At 37.0% G+C, this 20,634-nt stretch overlaps 23 non-coding genes across 23 annotated transcripts; all 23 read left to right on the top strand.

Annotated features, from left to right (window-relative positions):
• The first annotated feature begins 206 nt into the window (after positions 1 to 206).
• TRNAR-UCU (transfer RNA arginine (anticodon UCU)) lies at positions 207 to 297 on the top strand. Its single transcript is given in 2 exon segments — positions 207 to 243; positions 262 to 297. It is a non-coding gene; the product is annotated as a tRNA-Arg (tRNA).
• A 445-nt stretch (positions 298 to 742) lies between these two features.
• TRNAK-UUU (transfer RNA lysine (anticodon UUU)) lies at positions 743 to 815 on the top strand. Its single transcript has one exon. It is a non-coding gene; the product is annotated as a tRNA-Lys (tRNA).
• Positions 816 to 1,815: 1,000 nt separating this feature from the next.
• Positions 1,816 to 1,888, top strand: TRNAK-UUU (transfer RNA lysine (anticodon UUU)). The gene has a single exon. It is a non-coding gene; the product is annotated as a tRNA-Lys (tRNA).
• A 1,936-nt stretch (positions 1,889 to 3,824) lies between these two features.
• TRNAK-UUU (transfer RNA lysine (anticodon UUU)) lies at positions 3,825 to 3,897 on the top strand. The gene has a single exon. It is a non-coding gene; the product is annotated as a tRNA-Lys (tRNA).
• Positions 3,898 to 4,224: 327 nt separating this feature from the next.
• Positions 4,225 to 4,315, top strand: TRNAR-UCU (transfer RNA arginine (anticodon UCU)). The gene is given in 2 exon segments: positions 4,225 to 4,261; positions 4,280 to 4,315. It is a non-coding gene; the product is annotated as a tRNA-Arg (tRNA).
• Positions 4,316 to 4,760: 445 nt separating this feature from the next.
• TRNAK-UUU (transfer RNA lysine (anticodon UUU)) lies at positions 4,761 to 4,833 on the top strand. Its single transcript has one exon. It is a non-coding gene; the product is annotated as a tRNA-Lys (tRNA).
• Positions 4,834 to 5,829: 996 nt separating this feature from the next.
• Positions 5,830 to 5,902, top strand: TRNAK-UUU (transfer RNA lysine (anticodon UUU)). Its single transcript has one exon. It is a non-coding gene; the product is annotated as a tRNA-Lys (tRNA).
• Positions 5,903 to 6,229: 327 nt separating this feature from the next.
• Positions 6,230 to 6,320, top strand: TRNAR-UCU (transfer RNA arginine (anticodon UCU)). Its single transcript is given in 2 exon segments — positions 6,230 to 6,266; positions 6,285 to 6,320. It is a non-coding gene; the product is annotated as a tRNA-Arg (tRNA).
• A 445-nt stretch (positions 6,321 to 6,765) lies between these two features.
• Positions 6,766 to 6,838, top strand: TRNAK-UUU (transfer RNA lysine (anticodon UUU)). Its single transcript has one exon. It is a non-coding gene; the product is annotated as a tRNA-Lys (tRNA).
• A 1,000-nt stretch (positions 6,839 to 7,838) lies between these two features.
• TRNAK-UUU (transfer RNA lysine (anticodon UUU)) lies at positions 7,839 to 7,911 on the top strand. Its single transcript has one exon. It is a non-coding gene; the product is annotated as a tRNA-Lys (tRNA).
• Positions 7,912 to 8,238: 327 nt separating this feature from the next.
• TRNAR-UCU (transfer RNA arginine (anticodon UCU)) lies at positions 8,239 to 8,329 on the top strand. Its single transcript is given in 2 exon segments — positions 8,239 to 8,275; positions 8,294 to 8,329. It is a non-coding gene; the product is annotated as a tRNA-Arg (tRNA).
• Positions 8,330 to 9,847: 1,518 nt separating this feature from the next.
• TRNAK-UUU (transfer RNA lysine (anticodon UUU)) lies at positions 9,848 to 9,920 on the top strand. Its single transcript has one exon. It is a non-coding gene; the product is annotated as a tRNA-Lys (tRNA).
• A 327-nt stretch (positions 9,921 to 10,247) lies between these two features.
• Positions 10,248 to 10,338, top strand: TRNAR-UCU (transfer RNA arginine (anticodon UCU)). The gene is given in 2 exon segments: positions 10,248 to 10,284; positions 10,303 to 10,338. It is a non-coding gene; the product is annotated as a tRNA-Arg (tRNA).
• A 1,518-nt stretch (positions 10,339 to 11,856) lies between these two features.
• On the top strand, positions 11,857 to 11,929 carry TRNAK-UUU (transfer RNA lysine (anticodon UUU)). Its single transcript has one exon. It is a non-coding gene; the product is annotated as a tRNA-Lys (tRNA).
• A 327-nt stretch (positions 11,930 to 12,256) lies between these two features.
• On the top strand, positions 12,257 to 12,347 carry TRNAR-UCU (transfer RNA arginine (anticodon UCU)). Its single transcript is given in 2 exon segments — positions 12,257 to 12,293; positions 12,312 to 12,347. It is a non-coding gene; the product is annotated as a tRNA-Arg (tRNA).
• A 1,518-nt stretch (positions 12,348 to 13,865) lies between these two features.
• Positions 13,866 to 13,938, top strand: TRNAK-UUU (transfer RNA lysine (anticodon UUU)). The gene has a single exon. It is a non-coding gene; the product is annotated as a tRNA-Lys (tRNA).
• Positions 13,939 to 14,265: 327 nt separating this feature from the next.
• Positions 14,266 to 14,356, top strand: TRNAR-UCU (transfer RNA arginine (anticodon UCU)). The gene is given in 2 exon segments: positions 14,266 to 14,302; positions 14,321 to 14,356. It is a non-coding gene; the product is annotated as a tRNA-Arg (tRNA).
• Positions 14,357 to 15,874: 1,518 nt separating this feature from the next.
• TRNAK-UUU (transfer RNA lysine (anticodon UUU)) lies at positions 15,875 to 15,947 on the top strand. Its single transcript has one exon. It is a non-coding gene; the product is annotated as a tRNA-Lys (tRNA).
• A 327-nt stretch (positions 15,948 to 16,274) lies between these two features.
• On the top strand, positions 16,275 to 16,365 carry TRNAR-UCU (transfer RNA arginine (anticodon UCU)). The gene is given in 2 exon segments: positions 16,275 to 16,311; positions 16,330 to 16,365. It is a non-coding gene; the product is annotated as a tRNA-Arg (tRNA).
• A 1,518-nt stretch (positions 16,366 to 17,883) lies between these two features.
• TRNAK-UUU (transfer RNA lysine (anticodon UUU)) lies at positions 17,884 to 17,956 on the top strand. The gene has a single exon. It is a non-coding gene; the product is annotated as a tRNA-Lys (tRNA).
• A 327-nt stretch (positions 17,957 to 18,283) lies between these two features.
• On the top strand, positions 18,284 to 18,374 carry TRNAR-UCU (transfer RNA arginine (anticodon UCU)). The gene is given in 2 exon segments: positions 18,284 to 18,320; positions 18,339 to 18,374. It is a non-coding gene; the product is annotated as a tRNA-Arg (tRNA).
• Positions 18,375 to 19,892: 1,518 nt separating this feature from the next.
• Positions 19,893 to 19,965, top strand: TRNAK-UUU (transfer RNA lysine (anticodon UUU)). The gene has a single exon. It is a non-coding gene; the product is annotated as a tRNA-Lys (tRNA).
• A 327-nt stretch (positions 19,966 to 20,292) lies between these two features.
• TRNAR-UCU (transfer RNA arginine (anticodon UCU)) lies at positions 20,293 to 20,383 on the top strand. The gene is given in 2 exon segments: positions 20,293 to 20,329; positions 20,348 to 20,383. It is a non-coding gene; the product is annotated as a tRNA-Arg (tRNA).
• The last annotated feature ends 251 nt before the right edge of the window (positions 20,384 to 20,634 follow it).

The raw sequence follows: 20,634 nt of genomic DNA, 5'->3' as shown, positions 1-20,634 counted from the left end.
CATCTGCCTCATATATCATGTGCCATTTGCCTAAACTTAAGTCGTACGTAGACTTACCTAAGGTATCATGTAACTTGAGACGGTGAATATAATTTCCCCAATTCAATATTCAAAATAAATTCATGGTTATAGTATCAAATGAACTTTATAAAGCTGATCAACATTATTTCATTTCAGAATATCTCTGCACCTCATCAGAGTGTATTGGCTCTGTGGCGCAATGGATAGCGCATTGGACTTCTAGGTGAATGTAAAAAAGATATTCGAAGGTTGTGGGTTCGAATCCCACCAGAGTCACTTTTATCCCTATTTATTTCATAACTGTTTAAAAGAGTAATAAACAGTGCATGCATGCTTCTGCTTCACCAAAAAGGGCAGTGAAAGGAAGTCTATTTTAAATAGATACTATTCAAGTTACGCAATCTTTGCAGAAGAGGAAATTGGCAGCTGTACTTATGAAAATGTAATTTACTCAGAAGTAAGATTTTGGGCCCTTCCTTAATTTTACAATGTCAATAAAAACATATGACTTCTAAGTCAGCAAAAAAAATGAGATAGTAGCAATTTCAGGACTTACAATAAGGTTAAATTTACTGAAGAGATTTCAAATGCTTGAAGTGCCAATTCATTATTATATTCCGCGTATTCAGTACTTAATACCGGCAACCATCTTAAGAAACGTAGTGATAGTTGGGACACTTCCAAATGTTGATAAGGTCATTTTGTGGAGCGCCCTCTCCGAGCCTGGATAGCTCAGTCGGGAGAGCATCAGACTTTTAATCTGAGGGCCCAGGGTTCAAGTCCCTGTTCAGGCGGCTTGGTTAAAGAAAAGGTATATCAATTGCATACTCTTTTCAGGATCCAATGAATGGGGAGTCCTATTAGAGATGTTTCAAAAAAGTCTTAATCAAGTCATTACATACCCATCTGTCTTCTACATTCTTTGACAAGGGTTAAGAATACTTACCCAAACTGTATCATGTAGTTTGTTGATTATCTTTTACCCAATTCAATGTTCAAAATGTAAGGTAGTGTCCGATTAACTTGATAAAGTTGGTCAACAGCTGATAGGTCATCTTTTTATTTGTGAATCTCTGATCACCGTGTTGAATCAGGTCGGATCTCTAGTGCAATGGATAGCGGCTTGGAGTCCTAGACGAATGTAGCAAAAGCATTCAAAGGCTTTGTGTTCAAACACCAGCTGGGTCAATTTTATCCCTCCTCTTATTTTATAACTAATTGAAACAGTAACAAGCAATGCCTGCGTCTGCATCACCAGAAACATTTACCAAAATGGCAGTGAAAGAAAGTCTACTTAAACAGAGACTGTTTGCTTTGAAAACATTGCATAATCTATGCCCAAGAGGAAATTCCCAAAGATACTGCTGAAAATGTATGTAATTTAGTAGGTAGTAATAGTATTTGGCACTTTATTGATTTCACAATGTCATTTTAGACACATAATTTCTAAGTCAGCCGAAAATGAGATAGTACAAATTTCAGGATTTAAAATGGATTACGTGTGCTGCTGAAATTTCAAATGCTTAACACCTTCAATGCTACAGGAGATTTTCCTCCTGTGCTGAATGATCTGTAAATCCATTGTTCATGACGAGCTCAGCTCGTCATAAGCACACGACAAGTGTACTGCACGAAGAGCTGAGCTCGTCATGAGCATGGAAGGGGTTAAAACATCAATTTGTTATTAAACTCTACAAATTTGATTGCTAATATATGTAACCATATTAATACACAGAGTGTAGGTCAGTGTACGTCCACATTTGTTTAGCTGATTTTAAGACAGAGAATAGCAGAGCCTGGATAGCTCAGTCGGTAGAGCATCAGACTTTTAATCTGAGGGTCCAGGGTTCAAGTCCCTGTTCAGGCGGTTGCTTCCTTTAAAGAAAAATTACTCTAATTGGATGCTCTTTTTGTGTTCCCCTGCATGACGAATAAGATATTCCATTACTAAAATTGCAAAAACGTCTTTCATGGAGTTGTGAAATGCACATCTGCCTCATATATCATGTGCCATTTGCCTAAACTTAAGTCGTACGTAGACTTACCTAAGGTATCATGTAACTTGAGACGGTGAATATAATTTCCCCAATTCAATATTCAAAATAAATTCATGGTTATAGTATCAAATGAACTTTATAAAGCTGATCAACATTATTTCATTTCAGAATATCTCTGCACCTCATCAGAGTGTATTGGCGCTGTGGCGCAATGGATAGCGCATTGGACTTCTAGGTGAATGTAAAAAAGATATTTAAAGGTTGTGGGTTCGAATCCCACCAGAGTCACTTTTATCCCTATTTATTTCATAACTGTTTAAAAGAGTAATAAACAGTGCATGCATGCTTCTGCTTCACCAAAAAGGGCAGTGAAAGGAAGTCTATTTTAAATAGATACTATTCAAGTTACGCAATCTTTGCAGAAGAGGAAATTGGCAGCTGTACTTATGAAAATGTAATTTACTCAGAAGTAAGATTTTGGGCCCTTCCTTAATTTTACAATGTCAATAAAAACATATGAATTCTAAGTCAGCAAAAAAAATGAGATAGTAGCAATTTCAGGACTTACAATAAGGTTAAATTTACTGAAGAGATTTCAAATGCTTGAAGTACCAATTCATTATTATATTCCGCGTATTCAGTACTTAATACCGGCAACCATCTTAAGAAACGTAGTGATAGTTGGGACACTTCCAAATGTTGATAAGGTCATTTTGTGGAGCGCCCTCTCCGAGCCTGGATAGCTCAGTCGGGAGAGCATCAGACTTTTAATCTGAGGGCTCAGGGTTCAAGTCCCTGTTCAGGCGGCTTGGTTAAAGAAAAGGTATATCAATTGCATACTCTTTTCAGGATTCAATGAATGGGGAGTCCTATTAGAGATGTTTCAAAAAAGTCTTAATCAAGTCATTACATACCCATCTGTCTTCTACATTCTTTGACAAGGGTTAAGAAGACTTACCCAAACTGTATCATGTAGTTTGTTGATTATCTTTTACCCAATTCAATGTTCAAAATGTAAGGTAGTGTCCGATTAACTTGATAAAGTTGGTCAACAGCTGATAGGTCATCTTTTTATTTGTGAATCTCTGATCACCGTGTTGAATCAGGTCGGATCTCTAGTGCAATGGATAGCGGCTTGGAGTCCTAGACGAATGTAGCAAAAGCATTCAAAGGCTTTGTGTTCAAACACCAGCTGGGTCAATTTTATCCCTCCTCTTATTTTATAACTAATTGAAACAGTAACAAGCAATGCCTGCGTCTGCATCACCAGAAACATTTACCAAAATGGCAGTGAAAGAAAGTCTACTTAAACAGAGACTGTTTGCTTTGAAAACATTGCATAATCTATGCCCAAGAGGAAATTCCCAAAGATACTGCTGAAAATGTATGTAATTTAGTAGGTAGTAATAGTATTTGGTACTTTATTGATTTCACAATGTCATTTTAGACACATGATTTCTAAGTCAGCCGAAAATGAGATAGTACAAATTTCAGGATTTAAAATGGATTACGTGTGCTGCTGAAATTTCAAATGCTTAACACCTTCAATGCTACAGGAGATTTTCCTCCTGTGCTGAATGATCTGTAAATCCATTGTTCATGACGAGCTCAGCTCGTCATAAGCACACGACAAGTGTACTGCACGAAGAGCTGAGCTCGTCATGAGCATGGAAGGGGTTAAAACATCAATTTGTTATTAAACTCTACAAATTTGATTGCTAATATATGTAACCATATTAATACATAGAGTGTAGGTCAGTGTACGTCCACATTTGTTTAGCTGATTTTAAGACAGAGTATATCAGAGCCTGGATAGCTCAGTCGGTAGAGCATCAGACTTTTAATCTGAGGGTCCAGGGTTCAAGTCCCTGTTCAGGCGGTTGCTTCATTTAAAGAAAAATTACTCTAATTGGATGCTCTTTTTGTGTTCCCCTGCATGACGAATAAGATATTCCATTACTAAAATTGCAAAAACGTCTTTCATGGAGTTGTGAAATGCACATCTGCCTCATATATCATGTGCCATTTGACTAAACTTAAGTCGTACGTAGACTTACCTAAGGTATCATGTAACTTGAGACGGTGAATATAATTTCCCCATTTCAATATTCAAAATAAATCCATGGTTATAGTATCAAATGAACTTTATAAAGCTGATCAACATTATTTCATTTCAGAATATCTCTGCACCTAATCAGAGCGTATTGGCTCTGTGGCGCAATGGATAGCGCATTGGACTTCTAGGTGAATGTAAAAAGGATATTCAAAGGTTGTGGGTTCGAATCCCACCAGAGTCAGTTTTATCCCTATTTATTTCATAACTGTTTAAAAGAGTAATAAACAGTGCATGCATGCTTCTGCTTCACCAAAAAGGGCAGTGAAAGGAAGTCTATTTTAAATAGATACTATTCAAATTACGCAATCTTTGCAGAAGAGGAAATTGGCAGCTGTACTTATGAAAATGTAATTTACTCAGAAGTAAGATTTTGGGCCCTTCCTTAATTTTACAATGTCAATAAAAACATATGACTTCTAAGTCAGCAAAAAAAATGAGATAGTAGCAATTTCAGGACTTACAATAAGGTTAAATTTACTGAAGAGATTTCAAATGCTTGAAGTGCCAATTCATTATTATATTCCGCGTATTCAGTACTTAATACCGGCAACCATCTTAAGAAACGTAGTGATAGTTGGGACACTTCCAAATGTTGATAAGGTCATTTTGTGGAGCGACTTCTCCGAGCCTGGATAGCTCAGTCGGGAGAGCATCAGACTTTTAATCTGAGGGCCCAGGGTTCAAGTCCCTGTTCAGGCGGCTTGGTTAAAGAAAAGGTATATCAATTGCATACTCTTTTCAGGATCCAATGAATGGGGAGTCCTATTAGAGATGTTTCAAAAAAGTCTTAATCAAGTCATTACATACCCATCTGTCTTCTACATTCTTTGACAAGGGTTAAGAAGACTTACCCAAACTGTATCATGTAGTTTGTTGATTATCTTTTACCCAATTCAATGTTCAAAATGTAAGGTAGTGTCCGATTAACTTGATAAAGTTGGTCAACAGCTGATAGGTCATCTTTTTATTTGTGAATCTCTGATCACCGTGTTGAATCAGGTCGGATCTCTAGTGCAATGGATAGCGTCTTGGAGTCCTAGACGAATGTAGCAAAAGCATTCAAAGGCTTTGTGTTCAAACACCAGCTGGGTCAATTTTATCCCTCCTCTTATTTTATAACTAATTGAAACAGTAACAAGCAATGCCTGCGTCTGCATCACCAGAAACATTTACCAAAATGGCAGTGAAAGAAAGTCTACTTAAACAGAGACTGTTTGCTTTGAAAACATTGCATAATCTATGCCCAAGAGGAAATTCCCAAAGATACTGCTGAAAATGTAATTTAGTAGGTAGTAATAGTATTTGGCACTTTATTGATTTCACAATGTCATTTTAGACACATGATTTCTAAGTCAGCCGAAAATGAGATAGTACAAATTTCAGGATTTAAAATGGATTACGTGTGCTGCTGAAATTTCAAATGCTTAACACCTTCAATGCTACAGGAGATTTTCCTCCTGTGCTGAATGATCTGTAAATCCATTGTTCATGACGAGCTCAGCTCGTCATAAGCACACGACAAGTGTACTGCACGACGAGCTGAGCTCGTCATGAGCATGGAAGGGGTTAAAACATCAATTTGTTATTAAACTCTACAAATTTGATTGCTAATGTATGTAACCATATTAATACACAGAGTGTAGGTCAGTGTACGTCCACATTTGTTTAGCTGTTTTTAAGACAGTGTATAGCAGAGCCTGGATAGCTCAGTCGGTAGAGCATCAGACTTTTAATCTGAGGAACCAGGGTTCAAGTCCCTGTTCAGGCGGGTGCTTCCTTTAAAGAAAAATTACTCTAATTGGATGCTCTTTTTGTGTTCCCCTGCATGACGAATAAGATATTCCATTACTAAAATTGCAAAAACGTCTTTCATGGAGTTGTGAAATGCACATCTGCCTCATATATCATGTGCCATTTGACTAAACTTAAGTCGTACGTAGATTTACCTAAGGTATCATGTAACTTGAGACGGTGAATATAATTTCCCCAATTCAATATTCAAAATAAATCCATGGTTATAGTATCAAATGAACTTTATAAAGCTGATCAACATTATTTCATTTCAGAATATCTCTGCACCTCATCAGAGTGTATTGGCTCTGTGGCGCAATGGATAGCGCATTGGACTTCTAGGTGAATGTAAAAAAGATATTCAAAGGTTGTGGGTTCGAATCCCACCAGAGTCAGTTTTATCCCTATTTATTTCATAACTGTTTAAAAGAGTAATAAACAGTGCATGCATGCTTCTGCTTCACCAAAAAGGGCAGTGAAAGGAAGTCTATTTTAAATAGATACTATTCAAGTTACGCAATCTTTGCAGAAGAGGAAATTGGCAGCTGTACTTATGAAAATGTAATTTACTCAGAAGTAAGATTTTGGGCCCTTCCTTAATTTTACAATGTCAATAAAAACATATGACTTCTAAGTCAGCAAAAAAAATGAGATAGTAGCAATTTCAGGACTTACAATAAGGTTACATTTACTGAAGAGATTTCAAATGCTTGAAGTGCCAATTCATTATTATATTCCGCGTATTCAGTACTTAATACCGGCAACCATCTTAAGAAACGTAGTGATAGTTGGGACACTTCCAAATGTTGATAAGGTCATTTTGTGGAGCGCCCTCTCCGAGCCTGGATAGCTCAGTCGGGAGAGCATCAGACTTTTAATCTGAGGGCCCAGGGTTCAAGTCCCTGTTCAGGCGGCTTGGTTAAAGAAAAGGTATATCAATTGCATACTCTTTTCAGGATCCAATGAATGGGGAGTCCTATTAGAGATGTTTCAAAAAAGTCTTAATCAAGTCATTACATACCCATCTGTCTTCTACATTCTTTGACAAGGGTTAAGAATACTTACCCAAACTGTATCATGTAGTTTGTTGATTATCTTTTACCCAATTCAATGTTCAAAATGTAAGGTAGTGTCCGATTAACTTGATAAAGTTGGTCAACAGCTGATAGGTCATCTTTTTATTTGTGAATCTCTGATCACCGTGTTGAATCAGGTCGGATCTCTAGTGCAATGGATAGCGGCTTGGAGTCCTAGACGAATGTAGCAAAAGCATTCAAAGGCTTTGTGTTCAAACACCAGCTGGGTCAATTTTATCCCTCCTCTTATTTTATAACTAATTGAAACAGTAACAAGCAATGCCTGCGTCTGCATCACCAGAAACATTTACCAAAATGGCAGAGAAAGAAAGTCTACTTAAACAGAGACTGTTTGCTTTGAAAACATTGCATAATCTATGCCCAAGAGGAAATTCCCCAAGATACTGCTGAAAATGTATGTAATTTAGTAGGTAGTAATACTATTTGGCACTTTATTGATTTCACAATGTCATTTTAGACACATGATTTCTAAGTCAGCCGAAAATGAGATAGTACAAATTTCAGGATTTAAAATGGATTACGTGTGCTGCTGAAATTTCAAATGCTTAACACCTTCAATGCTACAGGAGATTTTCCTCCTGTGCTGAATGATCTGTAAATCCATTGTTCATGACGAGCTCAGCTCGTCATAAGCACACGACAAGTGTACTGCACGAAGAGCTGAGCTCGTCATGAGCATGGAAGGGGTTAAAACATCAATTTGTTATTAAACTCTACAAATTTGATTGCTAATGTATGTAACCATATTAATACACAGAGTGTAGGTCAGTGTACGTCCACATTTGTTTAGCTGTTTTTAAGACAGTGTATAGCAGAGCCTGAATAGCTCAGTCGGTAGAGCATCAGACTTTTAATCTGAGGAACCAGGGTTCAAGTCCCTGTTCAGGCGGGTGCTTCCTTTAAAGAAAAATTACTCTAATTGGATGCTATTTTTGTGTTCCCCTGCATGACGAATAAGATATTCCATTACTAAAATTGCAAAAACGTCTTTCATGGAGTTGTGAAATGCACATCTGCCTCATATATCATGTGCCATTTGACTAAACTTAAGTCGTACGTAGATTTACCTAAGGTATCATGTAACTTGAGACGGTGAATATAATTTCCCCAATTCAATATTCAAAATAAATCCATGGTTATAGTATCAAATGAACTTTATAAAGCTGATCAACATTATTTCATTTCAGAATATCTCTGCACCTCATCAGAGCGTATTGGCTCTGTGGCGCAATGGATAGCGCATTGGACTTCTAGGTGAATGTAAAAAAGATATTCAAAGGTTGTGGGTTCGAATCCCACCAGAGTCAGTTTTATCCCTATTTATTTCATAACTGTTTAAAAGAGTAATAAACAGTGCATGCATGCTTCTGCTTCACCAAAAAGGGCAGTGAAAGGAAGTCTATTTTAAATAGATACTATTCAAGTTACGCAATCTTTGCAGAAGAGGAAATTGGCAGCTGTACTTATGAAAATGTAATTTACTCAGAAGTAAGATTTTGGGCCCTTCCTTAATTTTACAATGTCAATAAAAACATATGAATTCTAAGTCAGCAAAAAAAATGAGATAGTAGCAATTTCAGGACTTACAATAAGGTTAAATTTACTGAAGAGATTTCAAATGCTTGAAGTACCAATTCATTATTATATTCCGCGTATTCAGTACTTAATACCGGCAACCATCTTAAGAAACGTAGTGATAGTTGGGACACTTCCAAATGTTGATAAGGTCATTTTGTGGAGTGACCTGTCCGAGCCTGGGTAGCTCAGTCGGGAGAGCATCAGACTTTTAATCTGAGGGCCCAGGGTTCAAGTCCCTGTTCAGGCGGCTTGGTTAAAGAAAAGGTATATCAATTGCATACTCTTTTCAGGATCCAATGAATGGGGAGTCCTATTAGAGATGTTTCAAAAAAGTCTTAATCAAGTCATTACATACCCATCCGTCTTCTACATTCTTTGACAAGGGTTAAGAAGACTTACCCAAACTGTATCATGTAGTTTGTTGATTATCTTTTACCCAATTCAATGTTCAAAATGTAAGGTAGTGTCCGATTAACTTGATAAAGTTGGTCAACAGCTGATAGGTCATCTTTTTATTTGTGAATCTCTGATCACCGTGTTGAATCAGGTCGGATCTCTAGTGCAATGGATAGCGGCTTGGAGTCCTAGACGAATGTAGCAAAAGCATTCAAAGGCTTTGTGTTCAAACACCAGCTGGGTCAATTTTATCCCTCCTCTTATTTTATAACTAATTGAAACAGTAACAAGCAATGCCTACGTCTGCATCACCAGAAACATTTACCAAAATGGCAGTGAAAGAAAGTCTACTTAAACAGAGACTGTTTGCTTTGAAAACATTGCATAATCTATGCCCAAGAGGAAGTTCCCAAAGAAACTGCTGAAAATGTATGTAATTTAGTAGGTAGTAATAGTATTTGGCACTTTATTGATTTCACAAGGTCATTTTAGACACATGATTTCTAAGTCAGCCGAAAATGAGATAGTACAAATTTCAGGATTTAAAATGGATTACGTGTGCTGCTGAAATTTCAAATGCTTAACACCTTCAATGCTACAGGAGATTTTCCTCCTGTGCTGAATGATCTGTAAATCCATTGTTCATGACGAGCTGAGCTCGTCATAAGCACACGACAAGTGTACTGCACGACGAGCTGAGCTCGTCATGAGCATGGAAGGGGTTAAAACATCAATTTGTTATTAAACTCTACAAATTTGATTGCTAATATATGTAACCATATTAATACACAGAGTGTAGGTCAGTGTACGTCCACATTTGTTTAGCTGATTTTAAGACAGAGTATAGCAGAGCCTGGATAGCTCAGTCGGTAGAGCATCAGACTTTTAATCTGAGGGTCCAGGGTTCAAGTCCCTGTTCAGGCGGTTGCTTCCTTTAAAGAAAAATTACTCTAATTGGATGCTCTTTTTGTGTTCCCCTGCATGACGAATAAGATATTCCATTACTAAAATTGCAAAAACGTCTTTCATGGAGTTGTGAAATGCACATCTGCCTCATATATCATGTGCCTTTTGCCTAAACTTAAGTCGTACGTAGACTTACCTAAGGTATCATGTAACTTGAGACGGTGAATATAATTTCCCCAATTCAATATTCAAAATAAATCCATGGTTATAGTATCAAATGAACTTTATAAAGCTGATCAACATTATTTCATTTCAGAATATCTCTGCACCTCATCAGAGTGTATTGGCTCTGTGGCGCAATGGATAGCGCATTGGACTTCTAGGTGAATGTAAAAAAGATATTCAAAGGTTGTGGGTTCGAATCCCACCAGAGTCAGTTTTATCCCTATTTATTTCATAACTGTTTAAAAGAGTAATAAACAGTGCATGCATGCTTCTGCTTCACCAAAAAGGGCAGTGAAAGGAAGTCTATTTTAAATAGATACTATTCAAGTTACGCAATCTTTGCAGAAGAGGAAATTGGCAGCTGTACTTATGAAAATGTAATTTACTCAGAAGTAAGATTTTGGGCCCTTCCTTAATTTTACAATGTCAATAAAAACATATGAATTCTAAGTCAGCAAAAAAAATGAGATAGTAGCAATTTCAGGACTTACAATAAGGTTAAATTTACTGAAGAGATTTCAAATGCTTGAAGTACCAATTCATTATTATATTCCGCGTATTCAGTACTTAATACCGGCAACCATCTTAAGAAACATAGTGATAGTTGGGACACTTCCAAATGTTGATAAGGTCATTTTGTGGAGCGCCCTCTCCGAGCCTGGATAGCTCAGTCGGGAGAGCATCAAACTTTTAATCTGAGGGCCCAGGGTTCAAGTCCCTGTTCAGGCGGCTTGGTTAAAGAAAAGGTATATCAATTGCATACTCTTTTCAGGATCCAATGAATGGGGAGTCCTATTAGAGATGTTTCAAAAAAGTCTTAATCAAGTCATTACATACCCATCTGTCTTCTACATTCTTTGACAAGGGTTAAGAAGACTTACCCAAACTGTATCATGTAGTTTGTTGATTATCTTTTACCCAATTCAATGTTCAAAATGTAAGGTAGTGTCCGATTAACTTGATAAAGTTGGTCAACAGCTGATAGGTCATCTTTTTATTTGTGAATCTCTGATCACCGTGTTGAATCAGGTCGGATCTCTAGTGCAATGGATAGCGGCTTGGAGTCCTAGACGAATGTAGCAAAAGCATTCAAAGGCTTTGTGTTCAAACACCAGCTGGGTCAATTTTATCCCTCCTCTTATTTTATAACTAATTGAAACAGTAACAAGCAATGCCTGCGTCTGCATCACCAGAAACATTTACCAAAATGGCAGTGAAAGAAAGTCTACTTAAACAGAGACTGTTTGCTTTGAAAACATTGCATAATCTATGCCCAAGAGGAAATTCCCAAAGATACTGCTGAAAATGTATGTAATTTAGTAGGTAGTAATAGTATTTGGCACTTTATTGATTTCACAATGTCATTTTAGACACATGATTTCTAAGTCAGCCGAAAATGAGATAGTACAAATTTCAGGATTTAAAATGGATTACGTGTGCTGCTGAAATTTCAAATGCTTAACACCTTCAATGCTACAGGAGATTTTCCTCCTGTGCTGAATGATCTGTAAATCCATTGTTCATGACGAGCTCAGCTCGTCATAAGCACACGACAAGTGTACTGCACGAAGAGCTGAGCTCGTCATGAGCATGGAAGGGGTTAAAACATCAATTTGTTATTAAACTCTACAAATTTGATTGCTAATGTATGTAACCATATTAATACACAGAGTGTAGGTCAGTGTACGTCCACATTTGTTTAGCTGTTTTTAAGACAGTGTATAGCAGAGCCTGGATAGCTCAGTCGGTAGAGCATCAGACTTTTAATCTGAGGAACCAGGGTTCAAGTCCCTGTTCAGGCGGGTGCTTCCTTTAAAGAAAAATTACTCTAATTGGATGCTCTTTTTGTGTTCCCCTGCATGACGAATAAGATATTCCATTACTAAAATTGCAAAAATGTCTTTCATGGAGTTGTGAAATGCACATCTACCTCATATATCATGTGCCATTTGACTAAACTTAAGTCGTACGTAGATTTACCTAAGGTATCATGTAACTTGAGACGGTGAATATAATTTCCCCAATTCAATATTCAAAATAAATCCATGGTTATAGTATCAAATGAACTTTATAAAGCTGATCAACATTATTTCATTTCAGAATATCTCTGCACCTCATCAGAGCGTATTGGCTCTGTGGCGCAATGGATAGCGCATTGGACTTCTAGGTGAATGTAAAAAAGATATTCAAAGGTTGTGGGTTCGAATCCCACCAGAGTCAGTTTTATCCCTATTTATTTCATAACTGTTTAAAAGAGTAATAAACAGTGCATGCATGCTTCTGCTTCACCAAAAAGGGCAGTGAAAGGAAGTCTATTTTAAATAGATACTATTCAAGTTACGCAATCTTTGCAGAAGAGGAAATTGGCAGCTGTACTTATGAAAATGTAATTTACTCAGAAGTAAGATTTTGGGCCCTTCCTTAATTTTACAATGTCAATAAAAACATATGAATTCTAAGTCAGCAAAAAAAATGAGATAGTAGCAATTTCAGGACTTACAATAAGGTTAAATTTACTGAAGAGATTTCAAATGCTTGAAGTACCAATTCATTATTATATTCCGCGTATTCAGTACTTAATACCGGCAACCATCTTAAGAAACGTAGTGATAGTTGGGACACTTCCAAATGTTGATAAGGTCATTTTGTGGAGTGACCTGTCCGAGCCTGGGTAGCTCAGTCGGGAGAGCATGAGACTTTTAATCTGAGGGCCCAGGGTTCAAGTCCCTGTTCAGGCGGCTTGGTTAAAGAAAAGGTATATCAATTGCATACTCTTTTCAGGATCCAATGAATGGGGAGTCCTATTAGAGATGTTTCAAAAAAGTCTTAATCAAGTCATTACATACCCATCTGTCTTCTACATTCTTTGACAAGGGTTAAGAAGACTTACCCAAACTGTATCATGTAGTTTGTTGATTATCTTTTACCCAATTCAATGTTCAAAATGTAAGGTAGTGTCCGATTAACTTGATAAAGTTGGTCAACAGCTGATAGGTCATCTTTTTATTTGTGAATCTCTGATCACCGTGTTGAATCAGGTCGGATCTCTAGTGCAATGGATAGCGGCTTGGAGTCCTAGACGAATGTAGCAAAAGCATTCAAAGGCTTTGTGTTCAAACACCAGCTGGGTCAATTTTATCCCTCCTCTTATTTTATAACTAATTGAAACAGTAACAAGCAATGCCTGCGTCTGCATCACCAGAAACATTTACCAAAATGGCAGTGAAAGAAAGTCTACTTAAACAGAGACTGTTTGCTTTGAAAACATTGCATAATCTATGCCCAAGAGGAAATTCCCAAAGATACTGCTGAAAATGTATGTAATTTAGTAGGTAGTAATAGTATTTGGCACTTTATTGATTTCACAATGTCATTTTAGACACATGATTTCTAAGTCAGCCGAAAATGAGATAGTACAAATTTCAGGATTTAAAATGGATTACGTGTGCTGCTGAAATTTCAAATGCTTAACACCTTCAATGCTACAGGAGATTTTCCTCCTGTGCTGAATGATCTGTAAATCCATTGTTCATGACGAGCTCAGCTCGTCATAAGCACACGACAAGTGTACTGCACGAAGAGCTGAGCTCGTCATGAGCATGGAAGGGGTTAAAACATCAATTTGTTATTAAACTCTACAAATTTGATTGCTAATGTATGTAACCATATTAATACACAGAGTGTAGGTCAGTGTACGTCCACATTTGTTTAGCTGTTTTTAAGACAGTGTATAGCAGAGCCTGGATAGCTCAGTCGGTAGAGCATCAGACTTTTAATCTGAGGAACCAGGGTTCAAGTCCCTGTTCAGGCGGGTGCTTCCTTTAAAGAAAAATTACTCTAATTGGATGCTCTTTTTGTGTTCCCCTGCATGACGAATAAGATATTCCATTACTAAAATTGCAAAAACGTCTTTCATGGAGTTGTGAAATGCACATCTGCCTCATATATCATGTGCCATTTGACTAAACTTAAGTCGTACGTAGATTTACCTAAGGTATCATGTAACTTGAGACGGTGAATATAATTTCCCCAATTCAATATTCAAAATAAATCCATGGTTATAGTATCAAATGAACTTTATAAAGCTGATCAACATTATTTCATTTCAGAATATCTCTGCACCTCATCAGAGCGTATTGGCTCTGTGGCGCAATGGATAGCGCATTGGACTTCTAGGTGAATGTAAAAAAGATATTCAAAGGTTGTGGGTTCGAATCCCACCAGAGTCAGTTTTATCCCTATTTATTTCATAACTGTTTAAAAGAGTAATAAACAGTGCATGCATGCTTCTGCTTCACCAAAAAGGGCAGTGAAAGGAAGTCTATTTTAAATAGATACTATTCAAGTTACGCAATCTTTGCAGAAGAGGAAATTGGCAGCTGTACTTATGAAAATGTAATTTACTCAGAAGTAAGATTTTGGGCCCTTCCTTAATTTTACAATGTCAATAAAAACATATGAATTCTAAGTCAGCAAAAAAAATGAGATAGTAGCAATTTCAGGACTTACAATAAGGTTAAATTTACTGAAGAGATTTCAAATGCTTGAAGTACCAATTCATTATTATATTCCGCGTATTCAGTACTTAATACCGGCAACCATCTTAAGAAACGTAGTGATAGTTGGGACACTTCCAAATGTTGATAAGGTCATTTTGTGGAGTGACCTGTCCGAGCCTGGGTAGCTCAGTCGGGAGAGCATCAGACTTTTAATCTGAGGGCCCAGGGTTCAAGTCCCTGTTCAGGCGGCTTGGTTAAAGAAAAGGTATATCAATTGCATACTCTTTTCAGGATCCAATGAATGGGGAGTCCTATTAGAGATGTTTCAAAAAAGTCTTAATCAAGTCATTACATACCCATCTGTCTTCTACATTCTTTGACAAGGGTTAAGAAGACTTACCCAAACTGTATCATGTAGTTTGTTGATTATCTTTTACCCAATTCAATGTTCAAAATGTAAGGTAGTGTCCGATTAACTTGATAAAGTTGGTCAACAGCTGATAGGTCATCTTTTTATTTGTGAATCTCTGATCACCGTGTTGAATCAGGTCGGATCTCTAGTGCAATGGATAGCGGCTTGGAGTCCTAGACGAATGTAGCAAAAGCATTCAAAGGCTTTGTGTTCAAACACCAGCTGGGTCAATTTTATCCCTCCTCTTATTTTATAACTAATTGAAACAGTAACAAGCAATGCCTGCGTCTGCATCACCAGAAACATTTACCAAAATGGCAGAGAAAGAAAGTCTACTTAAACAGAGACTGTTTGCTTTGAAAACATTGCATAATCTATGCCCAAGAGGAAATTCCCCAAGATACTGCTGAAAATGTATGTAATTTAGTAGGTAGTAATACTATTTGGCACTTTATTGATTTCACAATGTCATTTTAGACACATGATTTCTAAGTCAGCCGAAAATGAGATAGTACAAATTTCAGGATTTAAAATGGATTACGTGTGCTGCTGAAATTTCAAATGCTTAACACCTTCAATGCTACAGGAGATTTTCCTCCTGTGCTGAATGATCTGTAAATCCATTGTTCATGACGAGCTCAGCTCGTCATAAGCACACGACAAGTGTACTGCACGAAGAGCTGAGCTCGTCATGAGCATGGAAGGGGTTAAAACATCAATTTGTTATTAAACTCTACAAATTTGATTGCTAATGTATGTAACCATATTAATACACAGAGTGTAGGTCAGTGTACGTCCACATTTGTTTAGCTGTTTTTAAGACAGTGTATAGCAGAGCCTGAATAGCTCAGTCGGTAGAGCATCAGACTTTTAATCTGAGGAACCAGGGTTCAAGTCCCTGTTCAGGCGGGTGCTTCCTTTAAAGAAAAATTACTCTAATTGGATGCTATTTTTGTGTTCCCCTGCATGACGAATAAGATATTCCATTACTAAAATTGCAAAAACGTCTTTCATGGAGTTGTGAAATGCACATCTGCCTCATATATCATGTGCCATTTGACTAAACTTAAGTCGTACGTAGATTTACCTAAGGTATCATGTAACTTGAGACGGTGAATATAATTTCCCCAATTCAATATTCAAAATAAATCCATGGTTATAGTATCAAATGAACTTTATAAAGCTGATCAACATTATTTCATTTCAGAATATCTCTGCACCTCATCAGAGCGTATTGGCTCTGTGGCGCAATGGATAGCGCATTGGACTTCTAGGTGAATGTAAAAAAGATATTCAAAGGTTGTGGGTTCGAATCCCACCAGAGTCAGTTTTATCCCTATTTATTTCATAACTGTTTAAAAGAGTAATAAACAGTGCATGCATGCTTCTGCTTCACCAAAAAGGGCAGTGAAAGGAAGTCTATTTTAAATAGATACTATTCAAGTTACGCAATCTTTGCAGAAGAGGAAATTGGCAGCTGTACTTATGAAAATGTAATTTACTCAGAAGTAAGATTTTGGGCCCTTCCTTAATTTTACAATGTCAATAAAAACATATGAATTCTAAGTCAGCAAAAAAAATGAGATAGTAGCAATTTCAGGACTTACAATAAGGTTAAATTTACTGAAGAGATTTCAAATGCTTGAAGTACCAATTCATTATTATATTCCGCGTATTCAGTACTTAATACCGGCAACCATCTTAAGAAACGTAGTGATAGTTGGGACACTTCCAAATGTTGATAAGGTCATTTTGTGGAGTGACCTGTCCGAGCCTGGGTAGCTCAGTCGGGAGAGCATCAGACTTTTAATCTGAGGGCCCAGGGTTCAAGTCCCTGTTCAGGCGGCTTGGTTAAAGAAAAGGTATATCAATTGCATACTCTTTTCAGGATCCAATGAATGGGGAGTCCTATTAGAGATGTTTCAAAAAAGTCTTAATCAAGTCATTACATACCCATCCGTCTTCTACATTCTTTGACAAGGGTTAAGAAGACTTACCCAAACTGTATCATGTAGTTTGTTGATTATCTTTTACCCAATTCAATGTTCAAAATGTAAGGTAGTGTCCGATTAACTTGATAAAGTTGGTCAACAGCTGATAGGTCATCTTTTTATTTGTGAATCTCTGATCACCGTGTTGAATCAGGTCGGATCTCTAGTGCAATGGATAGCGGCTTGGAGTCCTAGACGAATGTAGCAAAAGCATTCAAAGGCTTTGTGTTCAAACACCAGCTGGGTCAATTTTATCCCTCCTCTTATTTTATAACTAATTGAAACAGTAACAAGCAATGCCTACGTCTGCATCACCAGAAACATTTACCAAAATGGCAGTGAAAGAAAGTCTACTTAAACAGAGACTGTTTGCTTTGAAAACATTGCATAATCTATGCCCAAGAGGAAGTTCCCAAAGAAACTGCTGAAAATGTATGTAATTTAGTAGGTAGTAATAGTATTTGGCACTTTATTGATTTCACAAGGTCATTTTAGACACATGATTTCTAAGTCAGCCGAAAATGAGATAGTACAAATTTCAGGATTTAAAATGGATTACGTGTGCTGCTGAAATTTCAAATGCTTAACACCTTCAATGCTACAGGAGATTTTCCTCCTGTGCTGAATGATCTGTAAATCCATTGTTCATGACGAGCTGAGCTCGTCATAAGCACACGACAAGTGTACTGCACGACGAGCTGAGCTCGTCATGAGCATGGAAGGGGTTAAAACATCAATTTGTTATTAAACTCTACAAATTTGATTGCTAATATATGTAACCATATTAATACACAGAGTGTAGGTCAGTGTACGTCCACATTTGTTTAGCTGATTTTAAGACAGAGTATAGCAGAGCCTGGATAGCTCAGTCGGTAGAGCATCAGACTTTTAATCTGAGGGTCCAGGGTTCAAGTCCCTGTTCAGGCGGTTGCTTCCTTTAAAGAAAAATTACTCTAATTGGATGCTCTTTTTGTGTTCCCCTGCATGACGAATAAGATATTCCATTACTAAAATTGCAAAAACGTCTTTCATGGAGTTGTGAAATGCACATCTGCCTCATATATCATGTGCCTTTTGCCTAAACTTAAGTCGTACGTAGACTTACCTAAGGTATCATGTAACTTGAGACGGTGAATATAATTTCCCCAATTCAATATTCAAAATAAATCCATGGTTATAGTATCAAATGAACTTTATAAAGCTGATCAACATTATTTCATTTCAGAATATCTCTGCACCTCATCAGAGTGTATTGGCTCTGTGGCGCAATGGATAGCGCATTGGACTTCTAGGTGAATGTAAAAAAGATATTCAAAGGTTGTGGGTTCGAATCCCACCAGAGTCAGTTTTATCCCTATTTATTTCATAACTGTTTAAAAGAGTAATAAACAGTGCATGCATGCTTCTGCTTCACCAAAAAGGGCAGTGAAAGGAAGTCTATTTTAAATAGATACTATTCAAGTTACGCAATCTTTGCAGAAGAGGAAATTGGCAGCTGTACTTATGAAAATGTAATTTACTCAGAAGTAAGATTTTGGGCCCTTCCTTAATTTTACAATGTCAATAAAAACATATGAATTCTAAGTCAGCAAAAAAAATGAGATAGTAGCAATTTCAGGACTTACAATAAGGTTAAATTTACTGAAGAGATTTCAAATGCTTGAAGTACCAATTCATTATTATATTCCGCGTATTCAGTACTTAATACCGGCAACCATCTTAAGAAACATAGTGATAGTTGGGACACTTCCAAATGTTGATAAGGTCATTTTGTGGAGCGCCCTCTCCGAGCCTGGATAGCTCAGTCGGGAGAGCATCAAACTTTTAATCTGAGGGCCCAGGGTTCAAGTCCCTGTTCAGGCGGCTTGGTTAAAGAAAAGGTATATCAATTGCATACTCTTTTCAGGATCCAATGAATGGGGAGTCCTATTAGAGATGTTTCAAAAAAGTCTTAATCAAGTCATTACATACCCATCTGTCTTCTACATTCTTTGACAAGGGTTAAGAAGACTTACCCAAACTGTATCATGTAGTTTGTTGATTATCTTTTACCCAATTCAATGTTCAAAATGTAAGGTAGTGTCCGATTAACTTGATAAAGTTGGTCAACAGCTGATAGGTCATCTTTTTATTTGTGAATCTCTGATCACCGTGTTGAATCAGGTCGGATCTCTAGTGCAATGGATAGCGGCTTGGAGTCCTAGACGAATGTAGCAAAAGCATTCAAAGGCTTTGTGTTCAAACACCAGCTGGGTCAATTTTATCCCTCCTCTTATTTTATAACTAATTGAAACAGTAACAAGCAATGCCTGCGTCTGCATCACCAGAAACATTTACCAAAATGGCAGTGAAAGAAAGTCTACTTAAACAGAGACTGTTTGCTTTGAAAACATTGCATAATCTATGCCCAAGAGGAAATTCCCAAAGATACTGCTGAAAATGTATGTAATTTAGTAGGTAGTAATAGTATTTGGCACTTTATTGATTTCACAATGTCATTTTAGACACATGATTTCTAAGTCAGCCGAAAATGAGATAGTACAAATTTCAGGATTTAAAATGGATTACGTGTGCTGCTGAAATTTCAAATGCTTAACACCTTCAATGCTACAGGAGATTTTCCTCCTGTGCTGAATGATCTGTAAATCCATTGTTCATGACGAGCTCAGCTCGTCATAAGCACACGACAAGTGTACTGCACGAAGAGCTGAGCTCGTCATGAGCATGGAAGGGGTTAAAACATCAATTTGTTATTAAACTCTACAAATTTGATTGCTAATGTATGTAACCATATTAATACACAGAGTGTAGGTCAGTGTACGTCCACATTTGTTTAGCTGTTTTTAAGACAGTGTATAGCAGAGCCTGGATAGCTCAGTCGGTAGAGCATCAGACTTTTAATCTGAGGAACCAGGGTTCAAGTCCCTGTTCAGGCGGGTGCTTCCTTTAAAGAAAAATTACTCTAATTGGATGCTCTTTTTGTGTTCCCCTGCATGACGAATAAGATATTCCATTACTAAAATTGCAAAAATGTCTTTCATGGAGTTGTGAAATGCACATCTACCTCATATATCATGTGCCATTTGACTAAACTTAAGTCGTACGTAGATTTACCTAAGGTATCATGTAACTTGAGACGGTGAATATAATTTCCCCAATTCAATATTCAAAATAAATCCATGGTTATAGTATCAAATGAACTTTATAAAGCTGATCAACATTATTTCATTTCAGAATATCTCTGCACCTCATCAGAGCGTATTGGCTCTGTGGCGCAATGGATAGCGCATTGGACTTCTAGGTGAATGTAAAAAAGATATTCAAAGGTTGTGGGTTCGAATCCCACCAGAGTCAGTTTTATCCCTATTTATTTCATAACTGTTTAAAAGAGTAATAAACAGTGCATGCATGCTTCTGCTTCACCAAAAAGGGCAGTGAAAGGAAGTCTATTTTAAATAGATACTATTCAAGTTACGCAATCTTTGCAGAAGAGGAAATTGGCAGCTGTACTTATGAAAATGTAATTTACTCAGAAGTAAGATTTTGGGCCCTTCCTTAATTTTACAATGTCAATAAAAACATATGAATTCTAAGTCAGCAAAAAA

Source organism: Lissotriton helveticus, chromosome 1_1 (assembly GCF_964261635.1).
Source record: "Lissotriton helveticus chromosome 1_1, aLisHel1.1, whole genome shotgun sequence".
In the NCBI taxonomy this organism is placed as follows: domain Eukaryota; kingdom Metazoa; phylum Chordata; class Amphibia; order Caudata; family Salamandridae; genus Lissotriton; species Lissotriton helveticus.
The sequence above is the reverse complement of the archived record's forward strand: the minus strand, read 5'-3'. Positions and strand labels throughout refer to the sequence as shown.